Source organism: Eptatretus burgeri, chromosome 5 (genome assembly GCF_056783735.1).
Source record: "Eptatretus burgeri isolate ZD-2024b chromosome 5, Ebu_testis_v1, whole genome shotgun sequence".
In the NCBI taxonomy this organism is placed as follows: Eukaryota; Metazoa; Chordata; class Myxini; order Myxiniformes; family Myxinidae; genus Eptatretus; species Eptatretus burgeri.
The window spans coordinates 92,421,488-92,438,757 of record NC_140965.1 but is presented as its reverse complement, the minus strand read 5'-3'; the positions used below and the strand labels follow the sequence as shown (position 1 = coordinate 92,438,757).

At 48.8% G+C, this 17,270-nt stretch overlaps 1 pseudogene; it reads left to right on the top strand.

The window, feature by feature from the left end:
- The first annotated feature begins 3,093 nt into the window (after positions 1-3,093).
- The window catches only part of LOC147026960 (uncharacterized), a 25,166-nt pseudogene continuing 10,989 nt past the window's right edge, over positions 3,094-17,270 (top strand).

The window sequence follows — 17,270 nt, the reverse complement described above, 5'->3', positions numbered from 1 at the left end:
TAATTTACAACATACTAAGAGGAAGATTAAAAAAAAAATTCTCACCCTCCCCTTCTCTTCCTTCTTTTGATTAAACCTTCTGGGATACGTATTAGGCACGGGTCATGTGTGTATAGCCATGGTTTTTGCATGTATTGTTATGCTGCACCCGTACGTGCATGATGCACTGCCAATTGTGTAGGGGTGGGGGGGGCACCATTATTCTTGATTAGTGGTATCCCCTACAGGACAATTGTTGACAGACGGACGCATGCACGCCGAGACTGAGAAGTGACGGGACGGGTCTTACATTCTAGTTTACATTTGTCTGTCTGGCCACTCTCCCATAAAGCCTAGATTTGTGAAGATTGTTGTCCTTCCAGCAGGTTCTCCCATCTCAGCCAAGTGATCATTGGGTTCTTGGTCACCTCCCTGATCAAGGTCCTGCTTGTTCAGTTGCTCAATTTGGTCGGACAGCCAGTTCAAGGAAGTCTGGGTAGTTCCATATTCTTTCCATTTCCTAATTATGGAGCTCACTGTGCTCTTGGGAACTTTCAACACTCTAGAAATTGTTTTACACCATTCCCCAGATTTATGCCTACTCACAGTTCTATATCGGAGTTCTACAGACAGTTCCTTGGACTTCATGGAAGAGTTTCTGCTCTGACATACACTGTCAACTGTGGGACCTTATATAGAAAGGTGTGTTTCTTTCCATATGATGTCCAATCAATTGAATTGGCCACAGGTGGACTCCAATCAAATTGTAGGCATCTCAAGGATGATCAAAGGAAATTGGATGCACCTGAGCTTAATTTGGAGCATCATAGCAAAGGGGTTGAACACTTATTGACTCAAGACATTTCAGCTTTTCATTTTTAATTAATTTGTAAACGAATTGCAACAAAAAAAAATCCATTTTGACATTATGGGATATTATGTGGACATCCATGATAAAAATAAATTTTGATTTAATCCATTTGAAATTCAGGCTGTGACACAAGATGTGGAAAAAGTTAAGAGGTGTGAATACTTTGTACATATAGACACAAAGTATTCACACCCCTTAACACTGTTTATATTATTAAACCACACACACACAACAAAACTAAAATCATTTTTTATTTATATCTCTTTAGACATCACTCTTTTTCAACGTTTGATTAAAAAAAAAACTAGTGTGCTCTCAGCCAGACATCATGTTGTCAGATTAGTAATTCACAGGCAGGGTGTTGCATCACAAAGTCCGTTGTCATTTGGATGAATGTTAAACTTGGCATCCCATCTGCTAGCACGAGTTCATGGATGTTAAAGATCCCACTGTGTCATACATAGATTAGATGAGGTATCGCTGGCAACATGAACAAATTACAAAACTCCTGCTTGAATCTGCTTCAGTCAAATTCAGGTAGTAGAAGTATAAGTAGTAGCAACAGGTTCAGAAAGATGGGCCAAACCTCCCCCTCGGCAGATCCCACAATGTCATTGTGGCCATTATTTCAGTAGCAGCAGTAGATTATCAAAGCAAAAACACTAATCTATAAAGGGGGCTGTAAAAGTAGGTATACAGCATGGTATACGTTTTGTTTTCATTACTGTATACCTACTTTTGCAGCCCCCTATATATAAATTTACCTTAAGCTATAACATGTTCCACCATGCTGCTATGCTATAGCTAGAAAATGGCATACACAACAGAACTGCTGACCGAGTGAGACTGGCTGAAAGGAATGCACCTCAGAGAGGTAACCCTTCACCCCCACCACCCCAAAAGAAAAATGAAGCCTCCAATGTTTTAGTGGAAAATGAAGTGTATATATATATATATATATATATATATATATATATATATATATATATATATATATATATTATTAGGCGAAGGAGGAGAAGGAGACTGGGAAGGCGAGTCCGGAGGCAGTGGGAGAGGGGGAAGGGTAGAAGTGTGGAGGTGAGAGTTGGAACTCTGAATGTTGGGACGATGACTGGCAAAGGGCGAGAGTTGGCTGATATGATGGAGAGAAGAAAGGTGGACATACTGTGTGTACAAGAGACCAAGTGGATGGGGAGTAAGGCGAGGGGCATTGGAGGTGGTTTCAAACTGTTCTACCATGGTGTGGATGGGAGGAGAAATGGTGTCGGGATAATCCTGAAGGAAGATCATGTCAAGAGGGTATTGGAGGTGAGGAGGGTGTCTGACCGAGTGATGAGTGTGAAGTTGGAAATTGAAGGGGTGATGATGAATGTCATCAGTGCATATGCCCCACATATGGGGTGTGAGATGGAATATAAAGAAGATTTCTGGAGTGATTTAGATGAAGTGGTGGAGAGTGTATCCAAGGATGAAAGAGTGGTGATTGGAGCAGATTTCAATGGACATGTTGGGGAAGGGAATAAAGAGGATGAGGAGGTGATGGGGAGGTACGGTCTCAACAAGAGAAATGTGGAAGGGCAAATGGTGGTAGAGTTTGCAAAAAGAATGGAAATGGCAGTGGTAAAACACGTATTTCAAGAAGAAGGAGGAACACAGGGTGACATACAAGAGTGGAGGTAAGGTGCACACAGGTGGATTACATCTTAAGTAGGAGATGCAACCTGAAAGAGATTAGTGACTGTAAGGTTGTGGCAGGGGAGAGTGTAGCTCGACAGCATCGATTGGTGGTCTGTAGGATGACTTTCGAGGTGAGGTTGAGGAAGAGAGTGAGGGCTGAACCAAGGACCAGATGGTGGAAGCTGAAGGAGGAAGACTGTTGCGTGAAATTTAGGGAGGAGGTGAGACAGGCGCTGGATGGTGGTAAAGATGGGTGGGATGATTGGGCAACGACAGCAGAAGTTGTGAGGGAGATAGCTCGGAAGGTACTTGGTGTGACATCTGGACAGAGGAAGGAAGATAAGGAGACTTGGTGGTGGAATGAGGAAGTACAGGAAAGTAAAAGGAAGAAGGGGTTGGCTAAAAAGAAGTGGGATAGTCAGAGAGATGAAGAAAGTCGGCAGGAGTATAAGGAGTGGCGTCGAAAAGCAAAAAGAGAGGTGGCAAAGGCCAAGGAAAAGGCATTTGACGAGCTGTATGAGAAGCTGGATACAAAAGAAGGGGAAAAGGATTTATACCGATTGGCAAGACAGAGGGACCGAGCTGGGAAGGATGTGCTGCAGGTTCGGGTGATAAAGGACGCAAATGGGAATGTGCTGACGAGCGAGGAGAGTGTGTTGAGAAGGTGGATGGAGTACTTTGAGGAGCTGATGAATGAAGAAAATGAGAGAGAGAGAAGGTTGGAAGAGGTGGAGATAGTGAATCTGGAAGTGGGGTGGATCAGTAAGGATGAAGTGAGGACTGCTATGAAGAAGATGAAAAGTGGAAAGGCGGTTGGCCCAGATGGTATACCAGTGGGAGGCATGGAAGTGCTTAGGGAGAGATGGCAGGGGTTGTTAATCAGATTGTTTAATAAAGTCTTGGAAAGTGAGAGGATGCCGGAGGAGTGGAGATTAAGTGTACTGATTCCGATTTTCAAGAATAAGGGTGATGTGCAGAGCTGTGGAAATTACAGAGGGATAAAGTTGTTAAGCCACACCATGAAGTTGTGGGAAAGAGTAGTGGAAGCTCGGTTGAGAGGAGAGGTGACGATCTGTGAGCAGCAATATGGGTTTATGCCAGGAAAGAGCACCACTGATGCGATGTTTGCTTTGAGAATGTTGATGGAGAAGTATAGGGAAGGCCAGAAAGAGTTACATTGTGTGTTTGTGGATTTAGAGAAAGCTTATGATAGGGTGCCAAGAGAGGAGTTGTGAAATTGTATGAGGAAGACGGGAGGGTGGGAGAAGTATGTGAGGATCGTGCAGGATATGTATGAGGACAGTGTGACAGCGGTGAGGTGTGCGGTAGGAATGACGGACCGGTTTAAGGTTAAAGTGGGGATTGCACCAAGGATCGACTCTGAGCCCTTTCCTGTTTGCAATGGTGATGGACAGGTTGACGGACGAGATCAGACTGAGTTCTCCATGGACCATGATGTTCGCGGATGACATCATGATCTGTAGGGAGTGTACGGCGCTGGCTGAATCGAGCCTTGAGAGCTGGAGGCACGCACTGGAGAGAAGGGGAATGTTAGTCAGTAGGAGTAAGACGGAGTACATGTGCGTAAATGAGAGGGAGGGTGGTGGTATGGTGCAGTTGCAAGGAGTTGAGGTGGGGAAGGTGGATTGGTTTAAATACTTGGGATCAACTGCCCAAAGTAACGGAGACTGTGGGAGAGAAGTGAAAAGAGAGTGCAGGCAGGATGGAGTGGGTGGAGAAGAGTTGCAGGAGTGATTTGTGACAGAAGGGTAGCTGCAAGAGTGAAGGGGAAAGTATACAAGACGGTAGTGAGACCAGCTATGTTGTATGGTTTGGAGGCGGTGGCACTAACAAAAAGACAGGAAGCGGAGCTGGAGGTGGCAGAGTTAAAGATGCTGCGATTCTCGTTGGGAGTGACGAGGATGGACAGGATAAGAAATGAGTGTATTAGAGGGACAGCGCAGGTAGGACGGTTTGGAGACAAAGTGAGAGAGGCGAGATTGAGATGGTTTGGACATGTGCACAGGAGGGAAACGGAGTATATCGGGAGAAGGATGTTGAAGATGGAGCCGCCAGGCAGGAGGAGAAGAGGAAGGCCAAAGAAGAGGTTCATGGATGCGGTGAGGGCGGACATGCGGGTGGTTGGAGTGTCAATGGAAGATGTGGAGGATAGAGCAAAATGGAGACAGTTAGTCCGCTGTGGCGACCCCTAGCGGGAGCAAGCCGAAAGAGGAAGAAGAAGAAGAAGATATATATATATATATATATATATATATATATATATATATATATATATATATATATATATATATATATATATGTTGGGATTTGTACCTTTGTTAAAGCTTTGTTTCTTCCAACTCAATTCACTCGCCTGCAGTTAATTAAAATATATTCCTGCTTGCTGTTCACAAAGGAATATTGGAATGCCATGTGTGGAGATAAGGATGGGGTCAGTCTTGAGTAATCCACAAGAATGCTGTTAGCAGCATTAGGGAGTAACTTTGCTTCCTCGATGTCTTGCTAGATTCATGGGTGTTGAAGAACATAAGCCAGTTGCTAAAGGCAGTTGGTCAGGTTGAAAGAAAGGACAATTGCGAAATAAGTATTTGTCCAAGATAGAACCGTATATAAGAGAGTAGCTCAACTGATAGAGCCAGAGCACTCTCCCGGTAACCTCAATTGCTAATTGGTGTTCCTGGTGTTTGCTGCTCTCTATTCGGCCGCATGTATTGGTAAACATTAAACAATTTTCTCTCAAGTACGTCGACGTGTTCATGCCTTGGTGAAGGGTGATCGACGCCTCGACAATTGGCGCAGCGAGCAGGGGTGAGACAAGGTGGAGGAGAGGTGGGGATGGACCCTTGGTGACCAAAGAGAGAAGCCACGGTGACCAATTTGAATAAGGTAAGCCTTTGTGCTGGGGAGTTTAAATTAGATATTCTCTTTCTCAACTCAGGTTCTGTCCATCCCTGCCTCTGCCCTTGTCCTCACCCAAGAACCGGTAAAGAGAAGAGTGGAGAGAGAATTACTTATTGTTTATCAAGGGGTAGTTAACTTAAGGTCCTGAACGGGGATTTTGAGGGTTGAGGGCATATGGCTGAGGCTGCCGAGTCGGACCCAAGAACAACTCCAGGAAGGATTCAGCAATAGTGATGGGAAACAGATCAGGAAAACGAGAGAAGAAAGAACCTCCTCAGGATACACCTGCTTACCAAATGTTTAATGGTAGCAGTGAACAAAATGATTGCTGGGCAGAATGGACACTTAAGGATGACTTACTATGGCCAGAAGGGTGGGTCGTTTGACCTGCCAGGAGTGTAGAAGCTGCGGGAGGAGTTGATAAGACGCCATAAACTGTCCATGAAGGAAACGCCAGTGAATTGGCTGGCGTTCGGAATATGGCAGGAGGAAGCAATTAAAAGATCAAGCACAGCCAAGCAAGCAACCTTGGCGGGTAAAGTGCTAAAGCTTCAGGGTCAACTCGAAAGGTGCAGAGCAGAAAACTAAGGATGCAGCTACATCAGTGCCAGCACCGAGCCAAATAACAGGACATGGCTCATTATCAGTCCCGGTGTCTGCAGCATCGAGGCAATTGTATTCTAACACCGAGATAGTACCATCAACACTCCAACCCCCAGCATACCAACCACTGGGACTATCTCAGTCAGCTGCACAGTATCTGCTGTTCGACTGGGCGACCATATGGGTCCATATATCCTACGATCCCAGGTAAGGATTGTGATGACATGTGTGTTGCGGAAAGTAAAATAACACAGCTAGCAGTGCCCCCACACCCACTTATCCCATGAGAGAAATTGTTACAAGTATACCAGCAGAGCAAGGCAGAGAAGGGCGAGCTGCGCAGGCTGCTGTAGTGGTATATCAACCGTTTAAAGAACATGATTCATGAAAATAAAGCAAAGGTTGCTCGTGATCACTGCGCTGAAAACAATGAAAAAGTGGGTCGGGGGGAAAGAATACCCCACTGTGGAGTGAAGGAATGTGTGCGCTTTGCCTGAAGGGTAAAAGGTGGGCAGTTTGTCTTCAAGCCCACAAACTTGTTCCAACCTCAAGAGAAAATTTGATTGTGGACAAAATTGTTTGGATATGGGAAAATTAAAACATCTTAGTGGGAAAATTAGATAATGGAAAAAGTGAGGCGGCAGGCAAGAACACACCCTGCTGTGAATTTGCCTGCTTGTCGGGCCGTGTGCGAGATTTGCCTGACTGAAGGGAGGCTGGAGTGAGCGCGTCTTTGAGATAGTGGACAAACTGGTTTTGGAAGATAAATATTCTTTTGTTTGTACCATGACATGTTTAAATGAGGAATGAGTTAATGTGAATGAGCATGGAATGATTTAAACCACTCACGATGGTGAGAAGCATTTTCTGTGTGTGACGGCTGTGGGCTACGGACATAATGCATGCATGTCTCGAGAGTTTAGTGCAGGGCTTCGATGGGACTTGAGTCATGAATCAAAATTGGGTTTGTTTCCGTGTTTGGGGCAAGCCTTGTTCAGGTGAGCAAGTGGTGGGTGCAGATGATGTGAAAATATGAATTTGCATACATAATATATAGATGGTACAACACTGCTCATGTTGTTAAATTCGCAAACAGGCGATGCATTAACATACAGTATGTTCAGCCCCTCGGATGAACGCGAATTGAATGCCCAGTCTAATAGCATTGGTTTATGAATATTAATAAGATTGTTTGAAAGGAGCTTTTACCATGGTGTCTCAAGTTGTACTGTTTGAGTTTATTGGGCTTGTGGAGAGAGCTGTGAGGATTGGTTTTGTTGATTGACATTTAATGTTTATCATAACAATTGGCCTGTGTAAGAGATAATTGAGAATTTAGCAGAGTTAGAAACAATTTCCAATGGAAAACGTTGGTTGGAGCCTCACGATGAAAATATAAAACCATGGCAGAATGAACTGGACCGCTGCACTGTATAGCATTCTTTGATGTTTGAATAAGGGAATGTGAATTATGCAAATAAAAGTACAGAAAGTGCTCAGTATGCAATTCAAAAGCGCAACTACCGATATTTGGATTGGATTGGAGGTAGAATTTACACAACAGTGCTCTTTGATGTACCAATCCATGAATATAACACCGCATGTTACATTAACTGTTGCAAAAGGATACAGAGCAAAGGAAATTGGGCCAATAATTATGTAAGTAGGGGGGTTTGTCAAGACAGTATTTACGTCAGGTACGAGGCAGAAATTTGTATCGCATGAAAGAGAACAAAGGGTGCGAAGGGATGGTACCACATAGTCCTGACTGAAGAGTCTACCTTGGTCAGTGGCGTACCTAAGGTATAGCAGGTATGGCACATGCCCTGGGCGCCACTTGAAGGAGGGGCACCACTGAGCAGGACTCGGTCTCTGTCAAGAATGGAATATTTAAGTTGAAAGACGTCAGAGACGAAAGAAACGAGTGGCTGATGAGAACTCGAGAGACTCTGGGTTAACAACCAATGAGGAAATGGAAAGAGTCATGAAGGGAACACTCGACCATCTTCACAAATAAATGGACGAAAGGTTCGCTCGTTTGCACGACACTGACGCCAAGTTTGGGTTCCTTCTCGATGTCGAGGGACTATGTTACGGCGCCGACAGTAACGATCTAAAAAGAGAGTGTGAAAATTTGGGCGAATTGTACAGCTCTGATGTTGATGGACAGCAGCTATATGAATAAATTTTGGATTGCAGAATGTTGCTATCAAGTCGGGACAGCATGAAAACATCAAGAGCTGAAGAGCTTCTCGAATTTATTGTTTCGTATGAAGATGAGAGCGTCTTCCCCGATCTTCGCATTGCTATTCAGATAATGCTAAACATCACAGTTTCCATTGCCAGCTGTGAGAGATCATTCAGAAAGTTAAAACTAATACTTTTGTATTTGAGAGCCTCCATGGGTCAAGGCAGACTCTGTGATCTTGCTCTGCTGAATGTAGAAAGAGAAGAAACTGAAAAAAACTGACTTTGAACACATCATAGACCAATTTGCATCAGTGAAAGCAAGGAAGGTGCAGTTGTAATTTTCATGTAGTGCCATAATTTGTTAATTGAAAGATTAACAATCTTGGGTTGCGTTTTTGTGCTGATGTTATGGTAAAGTTATTTAAAAGATGGGTGTCGGTTGTTTGGACAGGTGCAATTTCAAATTGCCAGAGGCATTATTGGTACAGTATGTGGACGATTTGCTGATTTGGTTGACATCAGGGGATGATTGCAGGGGGAACATCTTCACCCTTTTGAGGGTACTGGCTGCCAAAGGTGATGAGGTGCCAAAGGCCAAATTACAACTGTGCAAGACCCAAGTAACATATTGAGGACATCTGTTGAGTGGAACCTTGAGAAGATCGTTAGGTGATGGCTTGCGGGCTCTTCTGAATGTTCTGAGGCCCAGAAGAAAGAGGAAAATGAAGTGTTTCTTGGGGATGGCTGGATTGTGTAGATGATAGGTACCTGATCTGTGTCAGAGTAGTGACCTTTCCAGGATTGTATCCAATAGCGAGGGAGATGCTTGGGCAGCACCAAACGCTTTGCATAAAGTGTGGTACCAATGGATGGATGGTACCTGATTATGCAGTACTGGTTGGATCACTGCTAGAGCAAAGAATGCGGTAATCAAAAGATGTCCGACACTGAACATAACTGCCAGGGTACGTAGTGTGCACTGAAAATAACATCTTGGAAAGTGGTACGTGTGCTAATTGCAGTATGCAATCTAGCCGAGGGTGAAAGCATAACAATATTGTTGTAGATTTTCACCCGTTTGGCATGCGGACGACCGCCTTAGCCCAATTGTGGCTGCACGCGCCCACCGAACGAGCAATCGAGTTGCAGCTTCCGGATCAACGCCGAAACCCAGCTACGGGTGTTTTTAACACACCATAAACCAGCCAACTCCTCTGTCCATGCGCTACAGGGTCAATCGCCGAATTGTCGATATACCTAACTATTCGCGCAGACAGAAATGCCAAGAGTTTATACCTCGACGGGGCCAGTATGAAAATGAGCCGCTTAAGCAGTTCGTTCCGTATGCGATTGCCGAGCGGTTTTATATCGCCAAGTCCCGTCGGACCAGATGTTTGTTTTATCGGCTTGATAATCAGCCAGCTAATATCCCGAACGTTCCATGGCAGTCAATGTGAGGAAGGGACGCAACGAGCAGGTGACATTCAACAATGGGGACATTTATTTGTACACGGCACGTAAGCAGTCAATGGGGGTGTGGGGACAGGACACGAACAAAAAGCCTACAGCCGATTTCTATCATGTAATGTACAGGCATTTAACAGTTTGTTACTTACGGACAAGGTGCACAGACTTTCATCCAAAACCCCAGAAAGAAAAAACCGGGCTCATGAGCCTTTACAATTGCTCGGAGCCGGGATGACCGAAGGGGCTCCGAGAGACCGAGCGGGCTACCTGGCCACCCTCGTGGTGACTCGCTGGGTCCTGGTTCGGCGACCCTCGGTGTCTGTGCCCGGACCCCCGACTGGCTCCCTTGGTCGTCCGGCCTCCACTGCGGCCTGGTCAAGCCGACGACGTGCTGGAGGAGTGAATGGGTCTTGACTCAGGCCTCCTGGTTGCGCCGGCGAACCCCCAGCGAACCAACTGCACAAACTCCGAACTCTCCAGCTATCAACGGGCCATCTCTCCACTCCCAGCTCCCACTGACTCCGAGCTCCCCCCACACCAACTGCTTTTTCGGCCAGCGAACGCGGCTTTTTATCACTCCTGGGCATTCGCCCCTCCCTTCCCGGCATGCGGGGGAAAATCCGAGGAGTGATCGGCTTGGCTCTGTTGTTGTAATAACAGTCATCCGTGTTTACGCCGTTCTGAGGGACCCGCCCCAACCGTCATTTCTGTTTCCTTCTTCGGGTGGCTTTCTGGGAGTGGTGTTTTTGTTTGTAGAGGAGGTTCGCTGTGTTGTGGAGATTGACGAGGATGTTGAGTTGTTCTTTATTTGAAATAAAAGATAGAACAGAATAACGGCTAACATCGCCTGGCACACGAACAATTCCCGTTATACATTGGTGGGGAAATCCAACCTGGAACACACACTTACCAAAATAACTGACCTCTGGGGAACCTGAATGGTGTTCTGTGAATTTCCAAAACTGTTACAATATATATATATATATATATATATATATATATATATATATATATATATATATATATATATATATATATATATATATATATATATATATATATATATATATATATATATATATATATAGTCGCGGATTCGCGCCCGCCGGCGTGCGGACGGCCACGGAACTCGAATCGCGGCACGTCGCCCACCGGACGGACAATCCAGTCGTGACCCTCTCGGACTAACGCCGGGAACCAGTCACGGGTGGACCTTTCGGTCTCACCGCGATCGAGCCAATCGGCCCCCGCGTGGGATAGGGTTGCTCGCCAAATTCGACCTACCTAAGTACCCACACGGAGGGTAGACCGGGCGATCGCACCTCGCCGCAGGTCGACTTCGGACACGGGCCACTTAAGCGACCCGTTCCGTACTATCGGGATAACCGAGCGGTGTTATCGTCGGCCTCGACGGTTCGAATAATTATCGGGCGTATTCAGCCCACTACCAACCCTTTACGTGAAGCAAGATGGGGATTCAATAGAGGAAAAGACGAAGCGAAGCGGGAAAATAGTTCAATAATAAGCACATTTATTTCGCGGCACACGGGAAGCACACATATACAATTCCACCAAAAGCACATAGAAAAGAAGAAGACAAAAAGCAAATGCGACAATGCAGATCTAATACCGACGACGCGAGCACACGGCAACACTTATACAATTTTACTTCACAGACGGCGCCGACAACACATATTCCCAAAGCAAAAGAAAAGAGAACCACCCTCCAGGAGGAGGGGGTAGGCGGGCCTGGGGCCGAGACCGTGTCGGGCCTACCCGTCTGATGATGAGACGCGGAGCGGCGGTGGTGCCTCAACTCCGCGGGCCTCGCGGACAGTGTCTGGTAGGGGGTGGGAAGGGGGCCCCCTTTTGTCGCACTATCTCAGCGCGGGGGGGAAACAGGAGGGGGTTGCTGATGCTCGGGGAAAGGAGGATTTCATAAAATCGCGGGTCCCGCGACGAGCGTCTCCACCACGACCTCGGTCGCGCCGCCGGCCTTTTCCTCCGCAGTTCCTCGAATCCGACGCGAGCACCCCCTCAACCGCCTTCGCCGCCGCCGCCTCTCCACAGCTCCATCCTCTTCACTCCGACTCCGCGAACTCCCAACTGCACTCTGCCACTTCACTGGACTCCACTGACGAACGCGGTCGCTTATATAAGCCCCGTGGCTTCGCTCTCTCATCTTTGACCCTCTGCCTCCGACCTTTCACCTCGCTCCCCATTGGCCCGAGAAAAAGTGGGCGTGAATGCTTTTTGATCCATGAATTTGCATATAGCGACCGCCCTCCAACGCCCTGGGGGCGGGGCCAAATCGCCCCTCGCTCACCGATTGGACGGAACAAAAGTGGGCGTGAGTCGTTTTTGATCCGTTTTTCTGCGGAAAGTCCGCGATGCTTTTGAACACGCTGCTCGGTGCGCGCTCTACACGAGTCCAGCATCGGTGCCCACGAGTGGCGCGAGATGACGGTGATGCGATGGTGGCGAGTAGTGACGGTAAAGGTCGTGGCGGTTGTGGTGAAGCGGCGTTGTGGTTGGTGGTTGTTGTTGTGATGGCTGTTGAGACGTGGTTGGTGGTGGTAATAATGGCGGTTGGTCCAAAATAAAGATAGTAAAAGAAAAACGGCTATCCTGAAGAGTCGCAGCCAGCATGAATGACATTTATTCCCTCTAGACAACGGGTTTGGGCCTAATTACACATATACTTACCGAGATATCTCACCTAAGGGACCTGAATGGTGGTTTGTGAATTTGGTCAACCACAACACTACCCCCTCCTATTTTTACAGACTCGTCCCGAGTCGTCAAATTTTCGTGTGCCATCATGTGTAGTTTTCCCCTAGTACATTTTACCTATGGATCCCTGAGTGTGACATTCATAGTATTCGTGTCCCCAAAATAAATAACCTGAGGGCTGCGTAACTACCTAAACAAACTCACTCACACGGACGACTTAAATAAAATTGCCGGCGCTAGGACAGACATGCCGGGGGCGCACTCATATTTACAGTACATCTTAACCTTAACTTACAAATTTTACACTAAACCATGGCCCAGGATCAATGAACTCTGCAAAAGAAAAGCAGTTAGCAGGGAGCCAGGCTGCTCGCATGCAGTCTCTGGCTCAAAACAATGCAGGTGACAGGGAACGTGGCTGGCTGCTCACACGCAGTCCAAGGCCTTCCCTTTTGAACTGAACGCAGTGAACCACAACGGTGCATGGGCTGCACAACCGTTGTCTCCGTGCCAGCTCAAGTGGCACACGCAATGAACACAACGAATGGATGGATGAACACAAACACGGTGCACGGGCCGCCACTGCAGGCCCGTGTTGTAGCTGCCAACGGGGCAGTTCTCGCAGCTTGAAAACTGTTGCTTTCTGATCCTGGCGCACATGGCAATGAACAGGGGGGGCAGGGCAAAAATTGAGCGGGGCTGGTGAACAGGGGCAGTGGGCATGGCATGGCAAAGGCAGCAGGCAAACACAGCCCGCAGAAGAACTGGCCGGCACAGGCCTTGAAGAAAAACAGCCAGCAGATGAAGTGGCCGGCACAGGCCTTGCAGCAAAACAACAGCTGCCGATGAAGTGGGCCGGCCTTTGCCTTGCAGCAACACAGCCAACAGATGAAGCTGGCCAGCTTTTGCCGTTCAGTGGAGGTTGGTGGAGGGAGTGCGGTGGTGCTGGCCACTTGGAAGGCGGGCTCGGACCTACCTACCTGTCTCCCTCCCACCTATCGCCTTTGCCTGTCACTGTACATACCCACTCCCTTAATTTGTCAAACCCCAATTTAGCCCCAACTTATTTTTTTGTTGTTTTTATTTTTACTTCCCCACTATAAATCGTCCCCTAACCCCCTTTATCGTCTTTGTTCGGCTAACCTATCCTGTCACCTAGCCTACTCCCAACCCCTACGTTCCCTTCCCGGAGGGGAATAAGGGAGAGCTAACGTCCTGTGTCGAGGCCCAACTCAAGCCTCAGAATGGCCTCCCCAGAGTTCGGCGATCTATAACCAAAGTGGGTCCAGTGGCCCACAACGACAGCGAGGGGATGGATGGTGCGGAGGGGTACATCTCCTAATCTACCCTAACCATTTAACTGTTAAACTACCCCGGGGCTTTCAACAAGCGCCTCTCGCTTAAACTATTGGTTCTATAAACCCAGATTCCCGTCGCCTGTGTTGGTGTTCTCACAATTTCGGGCCTCGCCCCCCAATTTTCTCTCCGTGCCCTCACACGGTCTCATGGCTGGGACACGTGGCTCCCTTTGGCAGGCACGATCCTCTGCCGATTCTCCCGCTATGGCACCCCCGGGCACTACACTGCCTCCGAGCCTACCAGCTCCCTAACACCGGGGAGTGCCCCCCATGGCACCACCCCTGAAACGCACACGTGGCAGGCTGGCTCCCCGGGCCCCTTTCCGAGGGTCACCCGTGCCCACAACACTGCCCACGCGGCTCATGGCGCCCCGGGCCCCCGCACCAAGCAGGCGCACCCGTGCCCACTACGCTATCCCGGCCCCCCATGGGCCCTTGGCCTACCACGGCCGACTAGCCTGGTGCCCGGGGTACCCACTCAGCGATACTCACCTTTCGCAGCCACGCTCCCAAGCCCGTCAACAGGGCTCCTGCACCCCTCCAAATGGGTTTCGAGCCTACATTCCCACCAACAGCAAAACGACCTCCATTTTTGTTAATTTGACTAACCCAGCTAACTCACTCTACACTGACCCCGGGGGTCCCTTGGGCGGGAGTCACTCCTCCCCCCAATCACTCATCGCACCATGCATTCCCCATTCGCTCCACTCACACAGACCCGCTGGCCTCACTCACTCATCATGTACTCACCTCACAACTCTTCAACACACACACCGCTGAACTCTGCCATCCTTCTAACTACATCCCCTAACTAACTCGTGCTCCCACGTCGTCCCTTAAACTAGTAGCACGTTCCTTTTAACACTACGTAGCTAAACTACGTCCCCTCTACACATTCACAAGTCTGTCCATGTCCTCAAAATCAAAAAAATAACTTTCCCAACCTAAATCTCGCTACAATCCCTCTAACTAATCCATTCCACGGACTCCATGAGGACTTACCCCTGCCCCATGGAGTCGGTCTAACTAAGCTAACCCTTCCCCCTAACTAGTTTCCATCATGTGCCCTAGGTAAGGGGTCTTCCACCCCTTGCCCAGGAATCCTGTGCACCCGAAAGTGAGGCTTGCTTTTCTTTTCTTTTTTTTCTTTACATGCGCAGCACCAGCGCAGCAACTCGCGCACTTTGCACCTGCCCGTGACGTCATGCAGCTGCACGTGTACCTCGTCCCTCCTTGGACGGTACCATCCGGCAGGGATACCCCTCCTGCCGGATTCCAACCCCACGTGCAGCCATGGCGTCACCGTGCGCATAAAAAAAAAACACAAGCCCCACGTCTCGAGGGGTTCCCCACGCGAACACATGTGCTTTGCCCGTTGGAGCTTAACACACACGATCGCGTGGAGAACCCATCCGGTCCAAATCCATTATCCTGCCTAAACTTTGTCCGTCCGCGGGATCGGCAAATCCACCGCGTGCGTTTCCGGACCGGGACTTCACTCTCGCAAGCGAGCACGTGGTGGTCTCGTGCGTTGCAGAGCATGGACCTCGTGCTCACTGCTGGGTGAACCCGGCACGGTCCCCGAAACAGCTACAGCCGCTACTCGGCTTTCTTCCCTCACATGTCTCCGTCGTCGCCTCCATTCCACCCACGCACACCTGCGTGTCACAACGCTCACACTCCACTCCATCACATTCACACCGGGAGACGCGGCTGCGTGCTCCCGCATGCCAACCGACATCTCCCTCACATACCGCTCTCTCACACACACGGTCTCCCTTGCATTCGGCCGTTCACTCACGCGTGCCTCACTACTCACACAAACCATACTACTTACACACGCGGGGGCACTCACCCGCGGTGCCTCATCCATACTGGCCGTTCCATCCACACACACGGCCTCTTCCACACACGGCGTGCTGGGAAGCACACACTCCGGCACCATCGCCACCACACCACTCACACACGGGGTCGCTTCCACACACGGGGACGCACTCACGCCTTGCACCACACACACAGGGACAACCACACTGGGGATTTGTGTCCCCACAACGGTCTCCGGGGCCTCTATACCCCCCAAGCTCTCCGTGCACCTGTCCACAGCACTCCTCCCCTCGACCTCGCAAAGCACGACCGAACTCACCTGGTCGTGACTCACCTCAAGGGGGCATACTCCCTCCCCTCGTTCCTGGAGGAGGCCATCCAGGTGCTCGCACTGGGTCCCCACACGCTCCGCGAGCTCACCCCCATTATCCTTCACTACCTCCGTGTGTGTGTGTGCGTCACTTACCCCGTCTTCATCGTGTAGTCTTCCCTCTATCGTTTCCATCTCCCGTGTCTCTGCCAACTCTTCACCCTTTACCTCTCTTGTCTCAACTATTATTTCCGTTGTCGTCACCTCGTGTCTCGTCTCACACGTTTTGGTCTCCCCATTTAATTTTTCCCTTTTGGTCACCGTCGATTCTTCTGTCACGACCCTCGCCCAACACGCCCCCCGAATTATTTTTTTACCCGCCTCCACCGCGGGCCTGTCAGCCGCTGCACCCCCTTCCAGCTCGTTTGCTCCCACACGTGGAGTCGCCATTCCCAGCTCCCTGGTCACGGCCTTCATGCCCGCCTGCAGGCATCGGCCCATGTTCTGCGTCTCACCCCGTAGCTCTTTCATTTCCTCCTTCATGTTTGCTTCCATTCCGTTTATTTGCTTGTTCATTTCGTTTTTCATTTCATTTGTATTTGTATCCATCCTTTCGTTCATGCCTTTCATTTCGTTTTTCATTTCATTTGTATCCATCTTTTCGTTCATTCCTTTCATTTCGTTTTTCATTTCATTTGTATTTGTATCCATCCTTTCGTTCATGCCTTTCATTTCGTTTTTCATTTCATTTGTATCCATCTTTTCGTTCATTCCTTTCATTTCGTTTTTCATTTCATTTGTATTTGTATCCATCTTTTCGTTCATTCCTTTTATTTCGTTTGTCATTGCCGCCAGCATGGCGCATAGCTGGGCCATGTCGGGTGCGCTTGGGTGAGCCGTTTCGGCAGGGGTTGGGGAAGGGTTTTGGTGGAGAGGGGGAGGGGAGGTGTCATACACCGCGGCCGCTGCCGCACCCATTTCGGGCTCTGGGTTCAGTTGGGCGAGTTCGTTTTCCTGTACAACCAACATTTCCTGCACGGGGATTTCATCCTGAGCCATGGATCCTACACATTCTACATCCATTTCTAATACCCCCGGCTCCCGCTCGCCTTGAGACGCCATCTTGCTTCTCTTAAAGGGTTAATTTGAATCGCTCGTAATTTGGAGGGAATCGGGGGTCGCTTCTCTCACCCCTGGACCGATTCCCGTGAATTTAATTGGAGACAGGAGAGCCCGTTTTCCCGTTCTCCAATACCAGTGCCGTGAGGAGGGCGATGGGTTTATATCGCACGACCTGACACCAGTGTCGCGGATTCGCGCCCGCCGGCATGCG